Consider the following 9,359-nt stretch of genomic DNA (forward strand, 5'->3'; position numbering starts at 1 on the left):
CATCTGTGATCAAGAGCAGATTCGCACATTAGTGTTCGAGGCAGCATTATTCACAATAGCCAGAAGTGAAGAAATGCAAATGTCTCTCAGCAGAAGAATGACTAAGCAAATTGTGGTATAAACCCATGTTAAAATCTTATTCAACCTTTAAAAATCAGAAATTCAGACACATGCTACAGCATGGATGAAACTTCAGAATGTTACACTGAGAGAAATAAGCCAGTCACAAGAGGATGAAGACCACATGATCTCACGTTCGTGAGGTAACGCATATGTGGATATCTAATCCCCAATATTACGATACAGGGGAGTGGGGCCTTTGGGAGGTGATTAGGCCATAAGGGTGAAGCTCCCTCATGAATGCAATTAGTGACCTTATTAAAGAGACCCCAAAGAGATGCCTTGTTCCTGCTGCCATTTGAGGACATAGTGAATTGACGGCCACCTACGAACCAGGAAGCAGCAGAATCTCACCAGACACTGAATCCACCAGCACCTGATCTTGGACTACCCAGTCTCCAGAACTGAGAAATAAATTTGTCGTTCATAAGCCCTCTACTCTACGGTATTTGTTATAGCAGCAAGAACTAAGAAACTAAAATAGTCAAATTCATAGAGAATTCATAGAGAATTCAAATTCATAGAGAAAGAAAGTAGAATGGTAGTTACCTGACCTGAATACTTAAAAATGATTAAGATGGCAAATAAAAAATATAAACAGAGTAGATTCAACGGAAAGGTGAGTAGAGCTCTTTGGAGAGGATTAAAGAAAGTTGTTCATGCCGATGGCTTCTAAAGAGAAATAGGTTTGCTTAATATAACAGACAGAATAGGGCCAGAGAGGTAGAGTGCTCCATTCTTAAATGGTTTTGTCTTCATGGTTTCAGTCATCCCCAATCTCTGTTCGAAAATACTATGTACAATAAGATAGACAGATAGATACTACACTCACATAACTTTTATTAGATCATATTATAATTGCTCTAATATAATACATATAGGGTTTGGTGTTATTTATTGTTTCAAGCATCTACTGGGGGTTTGGAACCCCTTGTGAATATGGAGTACTGTTGTACTGGCTTTCTCTGTCACTTCACAGAAGGAATCCCACATTGATGGAAGCACCATCTTGGAGTCCCTGCCATTATGCTCTGGCCACAGCATCTGTACATCTGGGAAAATGAACATTCTAATTTACTGTTTCTCATGTTCTGGAGGCAAGAAGAGTCAATACACTAGTTAATAACTGTTTCTTAAAATGCTTTTGGTCAAATAAATATCTGTGCCTTTTTTCAAACTGTGAACTAAAAATACTACCATTCGAGTGACTTTCTGCATGTCTGTATCTATATGGTCTCTGTCTCAGGCTTACAAAGGTCCATTCTCTGTTACGAAATTTGAATAATCTGTAGATTTTAATGTAAAATGATCTTCCCTTAGTTTTGATTTCTAATAAGGCATTATCTGATGAGTTTAAACATTATTAAGTCCTTAGTTCTATTGCATTTTCCATGAGATTAGGAACTGTGAATATATTCCTAAATGAGTGGCTTCAAATTATATTTTGTCTGTTGATACTAGCACAGTGCTTAGCACATTTGCATTATGCTTTAAAACTCAATCTATTCTATCCAACCAGAATTATATTTATTTAAGTTGAATTCTTGCCATGAGTCCAAATTTCAAATCCATTTCTCTAGAACATCAGTTAACTCTGCATTAGATTTTTCCACTCATTTCTAGTCCACTCAAAAGCTTCACAAACATTTAACTTCCTAGGCTTATTGGAATGTTTTCTAAAAGCATGCAATGATTCATAAAAACACAGATATGTTGCATGTCTATACAACATACATTTTATTTTTAAAAAATAGTAAATAATTGTAAAGACTTATTTTAGGATTTGGCCCTTCATATTAGGCTTGGTGGAAATGTCCTAATTTTATAAGTTTCAATCGGTGTACCTAATCATCAGATAATATGTGAAAAAAAGTATCCCTCAGGGATAGACAATTTTCTGTAGTACCTACCTACTGACAGCCCCTCATGTAGGAAAAGGAAGCAAATGGATGTAACTGATGGTTGTAAGTAATAGATAAAACTTCAATGTCAATATGAAACATAACAATTATAAAATTACTACAAATACATTCAACAGAAACACACTGGAATATTTTCTAGGAATGTCATTCAGCCACTCCCCATCTTTACCCATAAGAACTTGACACTCCCAAGGCCCCTATTCAATATCTTTTCCTCTTTTGTTCCTCTTAGAACATTTGCCATGTTTTTGTTTGATGTTCTTGTTCTGTACTGTGTTTTGTTTTTTATTGTATTACTTGCGGGACTTGACATGTCACCTTATAAATAGAAGATGCTTGACATCTACTTACTGGGTTTTGTTTGTGTGCAGGTCTGAAATGTTTCACAGAATGTTAGTTATGTTCATGAACTAAGCTGAATAACCATCCTAGATTAAATACGACACATCTGTAATTCACTTTATTGACAATTAGTTAAAGAATTTGTTCATGGGGCCTCCCCGGTGGTGCAGCGGGTTGAGTGCAGCTCTGTGAAGCTGTCCACAGCCTCCGCAGCACGGGTTCAATTCCCGGCCAGCCAGGGAGATACCCACATGGCATGGCAGACCTGTCCTGTCTCGCCCGCTGCTCCCCTCACCAGTGTTTTCGGTCCATCTGCCTGTTCTGCTCCCTGCTCTGTCTGGTAAATTCTCTTGCCCTCCCACGCCTCTGGCCTGTACCCCAGTTCTTGTATAAAAAAAATAAATCTTAAAAAAAAAGAATTTTTTCACCAATAAGAAGATCACTCAAAACTTTTCATGAATCTAATATTTAAGGACATTGGCCAAACTATGTGAAGCTGAAAGTAATAAGTGCCCATGAAGTGAATTTGATAAAAGAGAAGAAAGTTCTGACTTGGGATCTATTAGCACAGCAAACAAAACAAAGCAAAAGTATCTAAGCATGGATCTGCAAAAACTAGAGTATGTACTCTTCTATTGATGTATTGGTACAGGAAATTCCTGGTTAAAAAATTAATCAGGCTTGTCAGTGATTGTGGGGAAACAGGCATTCCACATTGGTTGTGGAAGAGTAAATGCTACAAACGTTAAACCTGGTATTTTGATTTTACCTATAAAAATTACAAAATTTCTACCCAGCATTTTTGTTTCTAAGAATTTATCCTGCAGATCTATTCACATATGTACAGAATAGCATGCACGAAACTCCTCATTGCTTTGTTATTTCTAAGCATTCATCAATGAATGAATGGATAAATAATTGTGGTAAATGTAGTAAGTGAATTATTATTCAACCATTAAAAAATGAAATCTTGTCATTTGCAGACATGGTTGGAACTTGAGCGTGTATGCTTTGTAAGATAAGTGAGACCAGAGAAAGACAAATACTGTATCTACTATGTCACTTACATGTGGAAAGTATTTTTCAAATAAATAAGTTCATGGTTACCAGAGGCAGGGAATGGGTGTGTATGTGAAATGGATGGAGTCAAAAGGAACAAACTTCCTGTTATAAAATAAGTCATGGGGCCTCCCCGGGAGCACAGCAGCTGAGCACTCGGCTGCAAAGCTGCCCGCAGCCTCTGTGGTGCCAGTTCTATCCCCAGCCACCGGTGAGGGTCCCACATGGCAAGCAGACCTCTCCTGCCATACCCACTGCTCCCTGCAGCAGTGTATTTCCTCAGTCTGCCTGTTCTGTTCCCCGCTCTGGCTCTGGTGAATTCTCTCACCCTCCCACACTTCTGACTGTACCCAGTGCATGTATATATAAATAAATAAATCTTTAAAAAAAATAAAATAAGTCATGAAATGCAATTAAGCTCATTATACTGTATTGCATACTTTAAAGTGCTCAGAGGGTAATCTTAAAATTTATCACAAGAAATTTAAAAACTTTTATAACTATGTATGGTAATAAATATGAACTAGACTTACTGAGATGATCACTATCTAATATATACAAAATCTAATATATATAAAAATCTAATTACTATGGTATATTCCTGAAAATAATATATGATATGTCATCTATATCTCAATTTAAGGGAATAAAACTCAAAAAAAAATAGCAAAAGTTGGCAATAATCAAAAAGTTCATCAATAGGAGATTGGTTGAGTAAACTGTTACATATATACTGGAATATTGTGCAGCTATTAAAAATTAAGGATGTTATTAAATATAGGCATGGGTGATCACCAAAGTTTAGTGTTAACAAACCAGAAAGTGCCAAATAGTGTACATTGTATGCTACCAGTTGCATAAAAAGAAAGGCAGAAAGGATATATGAATTTTGTTTGCATATGAATGAAGTCTTTTAGAAAGAAAACACATGGATCTGGTTACCTCTGGAAAGAACTGGGTGGTTGGTAAACAGCGCAGGAGGAGACACTGTGCTCTTTGACCACTCTCTCTAACCCCAAAACATTTCCATTACCCCAAAGTAAACCCCCTCCTCATTAACCAGCTCCTTCTCATTACACCCACTCTTGATCCCTGATGAACATCCATCTCCCTTCTGTCTCTATGGATTTATCTACTCTGGATACTTGCTACCTGTGAATCATACACTGTGTGTCCTTTTGTGTCTGTCTTCTTTTACTTACCTAGTATTTTAGAGCTTATTTTATTTTATTTTTTGAAATGTGAACTTTGCTAAGGTATTATGTATTCAAAAGCTAAAAAATTGAAAATAAGACTGTCTTCTTGCTGAACACCATGGGAACTAAAGTATATTAGATTTCCAGCTTCTGGCAGAAATGGACATTCTGAACAGGACTTATGAAGAAGGAGAAAACTCCCCTAACCCCATGAGCATCTCATAATTATTTTCTAACCAGGGTCCTTTTCAGTCACCACAACAATACACTTTTGGAGGGTGGAGGCATTACTTGGAAAATTCCCTTTGCCTTCTTTGATCTATCACTTGCAGATATTTGTCCAGAGCAATACATTCTTATTATTTGATTGTGAACCTCAGCAGCTAGTAAAACTCTGCCCATAAGTCATGGCCCTTGATAGTAATGCTAGTTCTTGGTTCCATCACCTGAGATATAATAAAGTAGGTCAAGAAAACATCACTGTTAAATGGATCCCACCTAACAAATATTGGGGGGAGGGGTTCAGATAAAGGGATTTCTGTCATAAATAAGAAAATGTAGAAGTTGAGAACAATGCTATACAAATGGCAACTGAACACTTTCATTCCAAGCCATCACTGAAGTGGGGATTCCAGAATAATTTCTCAATTCCAATTGCAGTCTGTTTTAATACCTAAAAGGTTGGAATGGGAATATACTTCAGAATTCATCCAGACTGACCATTTTATTACTCATATAGGAATTTGGGCTAATAGTGGCAGTTGAGCAGATATGTTCATCTGCTTTCTGTGACAGATCTCAACCCCAGTTATTGTATTAGGTTGATACGAGTCACCAACTCAGGCTTGTTTGACTGGATTTTCCTGGTTTTTCCCTGGAAATTCCACATCTTAGGAAAACCTTCAGTCCTGGGCAAATTGGGATGGCTGGTAACACTCTTCCAGCCAAGGTATTGTGGCAGAGCCATGCTGTGAGGATGGACTGGATTTCCAATGTCAGGGAGGCTCAGAAAAGAGGGGCATTGAGCTCTGCATTTCTTTAATCTACCTAACAAGATCTCTGATCAGCCTATAATTTTTATGCATGTGTGTACATTTCCATAATAGTTTTAGATTCCTAGTTTGGAACCATGGTCCTTGGGCATCATCAAGCCACTGATATTTGTTAGCAGTGTTGTAAAGGGATCCAAGATATCTTTTAGAAATATTTATCTTGTGGAGTCAAAGAAATCAGTGAGGAGACTATTGCAAAGGTTCAGACTTGAAGTTGGATGGGGCTATGGGGGTAATGAAGACAAAGAGGATTGGGGGGAATCCAGGAAGGAAATGGATGTTGCTTGGCCAAGGAGTAGGAAAAAGAGTGAGTAATGGCAGATCTTGTAAGTTCTCAGGACTGGATGTGTATAAGGATCACATAAGGGGGACTTTTAATTTTAAAAATTTATTTCTTTGCAGTAATTCAGAGATTATTTACTCACTTAAATAATTTTAATTTTTATTAAGGTAACTTTGGTTGACAACTCTACATATGTGTTAGGGCTACAGAATGACACCTCCTCAAATGTATGTTATTACACTATTCCCATCACCAAAGCACCAGCAATTGTCCACCACAGTCCACTGTATTCCTTCTACCCTCACCACCCCCTCTCGTAACTCAGTTCTGCAGTCAGATTTCAAAGTTTTGTTTTGGTTTGGTTTTATATGTTTCTTTGCTTTGATTTTTTAAATATTTCACATATTAGTGAAACCACCTAGTATTTGTTTTTCTCCTTCTAGCTTATTTCAATTAGCATTATCCCTTCCAGTTCCATCGATGTTGTTGCAAATGGCAAGATTTTGTCCTTTTTTATAGCTGACTGGTATTCCATTGTGTCTATCTACCACATTTTCTTTATCTACTCCTCTGTTGTTGGGTACTTGGGTTGTTTTCATGGCTTGGTTATTGTAAATAGTGCTGCAGTGAACATAGGAGAGCATATCTCCCTTGGATTTAGTGTTTTTATATTCTTGGTGTAGATACCTAGGAATGGGATTGCTGGATCATATGGTAGATTTATTTTTAATGTTTTAAAAGCCTTTAGGATGATTTTTTTCTTTCCTTTTTCTTTTCTTTTTTTTTTCTTTTTCAGGCGAGAGTGCAAATGCAGTCCCCCACTGCCATAAATTATGCAGTCAAGTTTGGAAGGATTTTGCTTTAAGCCCTGGTGCCAAGATTCCCCTTCTGAGCTCATGATTTCATTAGTTTGTGGGGGCCTAGATGAAGCTATTTTTAAAATAGCTTTCTACAGAGAAGAAAGGGTTGAAAACCAATATTTTAATACGTTCAGTGTGGCCTATTGGGTATTTACAGTGTTTTTCTTCTTGAGATGTTCAACTATACATTTTGCTACAGAACCCTTAGTCCTCATGATTTCAAAAAAGCTGAGGAGGAATCTAGCTGGTTTTAGATGAACACATGATTGAAAGTACAGGCTACTCAGAATGTGTAATGTCTGATACTGTGCCACCTTCATCCAAAATGGTCTAATAGTTGAACATAAAGTCAACAACTCATTTCATACACAAGATTTCATCCAATGTCTCCTGTTAACCATTCCATGAAGTGTGATTTTATTCCCAATTTAAAAGCAATGGATCTGAGGCTTGAAGAGGAAACATGTAGGAATAAGAGCCTGGGTCCATTCACCATCTCTTGGCCCCTTACATCAGTGTCTGTTCATTCTGATTGCCTGCAGTGGTGCACTGTGGGAAGAAATGTCCACCTCCTGAGTTTTCTGAACACCTGAGCAGGTCAGCAGGACTGGGTCCCTTTACCAGTGGACACTTGCTAAATTTCTCATATTCAAACTTCTATAAAGAAGCCAAAAACCACACAGCAAAATGCATTAGTGAATGTCCATCTAGGGGGGTGAAAAAGGCTTTTTCTAGATTGCTCTAGCACATTGGAGATCAGTAACACTGGAAAGAAAACAAGTACTTTAGATTCTAAAAGATTTCTATAATGGAAATCTTGAATCTGATAAAGAATAATCAAGGGGAAGGAATATCTCCCTTTCACTGTACAATACTTCACAAATGGTAAGTATTCATATTTCTATTTTTTGCAATGATAGCAGAGTTACTATTTTAGAGTTGGCCTGCTTTTTGCTACAATAAACTCCTGGATCTGAAAGCATTTCAAAATTTTGGACAAGTACAAGGTGAGGTATTAAAATAAAAGACATGAACAAATTTAGAAAACTACAACTCACTGCTAAGTTATTACATAACTCTGGAATCCAGAAAGTCCCCAAGTCTTGGATTATTATCAACATAGAGAAAATTTCTGAAGGCAATTTTGGTTTCCCAGGCTATAGCAGCCCATTTTATTTTGAACATCTCTTATTGAGCCACAAGCTCTTAAAAACCAGATTCCAGCAAAAATGAGGATCCTGCTTATGAGTATTGTTGCTGCTGGGGAGGCCTGTTGCAAAACCCTGAAATCTGTCCCCTTCTCTCTGCAGCTCAATCAGGCAATCATCTGAGTATTTCCATTCAAAAGCGAAGAGTTCCAGTTTGATTTTTCCAACTGTACTCTCCCTTCTTCTGTGATGACTTCTTTGAAAACTTCGGGAGTCCTAATTAACCCATGGAGGCATTGCAATATTAATGCCAGACCATGTAAAAAAATAAACAACCCCAGTGATAAGACAAAAGCAATGCCAGTGCCACCCACTTTGTGTGTGTAGAGAAGAAATTATACTACTCCTCCTTATAAATAAGGGGTTTGCAATGTGTTGTTCCTTTTCTGTAGAGGAGGGGGGTGCTTATTGATGCTGCATCTGTTTTGTCAGAGCGTCAGCTAATGGAGAAAGTTAATTGTGTTGGTTGTAAGGCCACCTGTCACACACATGCCTCATTTCCATACTAATGGTCCAGCAGTGGCAGGCAGTGTGCTCTCTGCAGTAACAGCTACTGCCTCTTTGGAAGCGTGGGCCAAATGTGCCTATACAGCAACTGTAGGCTTCATATGTGAATGCCTCTAGTATTGTGTCGACCAGGGCTCGTATTAACCCCCTACTGGCGGCTCCAAACTGGATTGGGGTAAAACTGGGGATGCTGTAAATGCTACTCTGAGGTGAGGACTGAATCCCTGGTGAACCTGCTAGGAAAGGCAGTTTGGGGCTTCAGAGACAGAAAAAAAATCCTCTTTATTGGGAGAGGGCGAGAGAGTGAGCTAAAATTCTCCATATTCAACTACTCCTTTAAGAACAGCCTTTATGTTATTTTAGTATTTGCCTTCTTTCTCAGAGCATTTTCACTACCTTACTTTACCTCTTGGAATCAGTTTGTTTCCCTAGGAAAACCTGCCAGCATCACCCTGATTACCTGGCAAAGGTGAGGTTCAGTGTTCCAGGCCATGAGATTTCTATTCCTATTACCTAAATTACAGAAACCAGCCTTGATTCCCAACTCTAAAGGATTGCACTCCAGGCAGTACTTTATCCAGCAGTACTTCTTTCAGATCGTTTGAATCTCAGGCATAGTTGAGGAATCAATGCCCTAGAGGAGAGGTGGATGAATATTTTAGTGGGAAACTATTAGATGCAATTTGAGAGAGGTGGCTATCCCCTCAACGAGGCACACTAATAAAACAGAGCTCTTTCTTCCCAGGTCCTGATCGTGAGGATGTGAGAAAATACCAGGTTTGGTTTCTTTGGGATCCTTTTATATATGGC

The sequence above is a fragment of the Talpa occidentalis genome, unplaced genomic scaffold, assembly GCF_014898055.3.
Source record: "Talpa occidentalis isolate TD23 unplaced genomic scaffold, MPIMG_talOcc4v2.1 talOcc4.2, whole genome shotgun sequence".
Classification (NCBI taxonomy): Eukaryota; Metazoa; Chordata; class Mammalia; order Eulipotyphla; family Talpidae; genus Talpa; species Talpa occidentalis.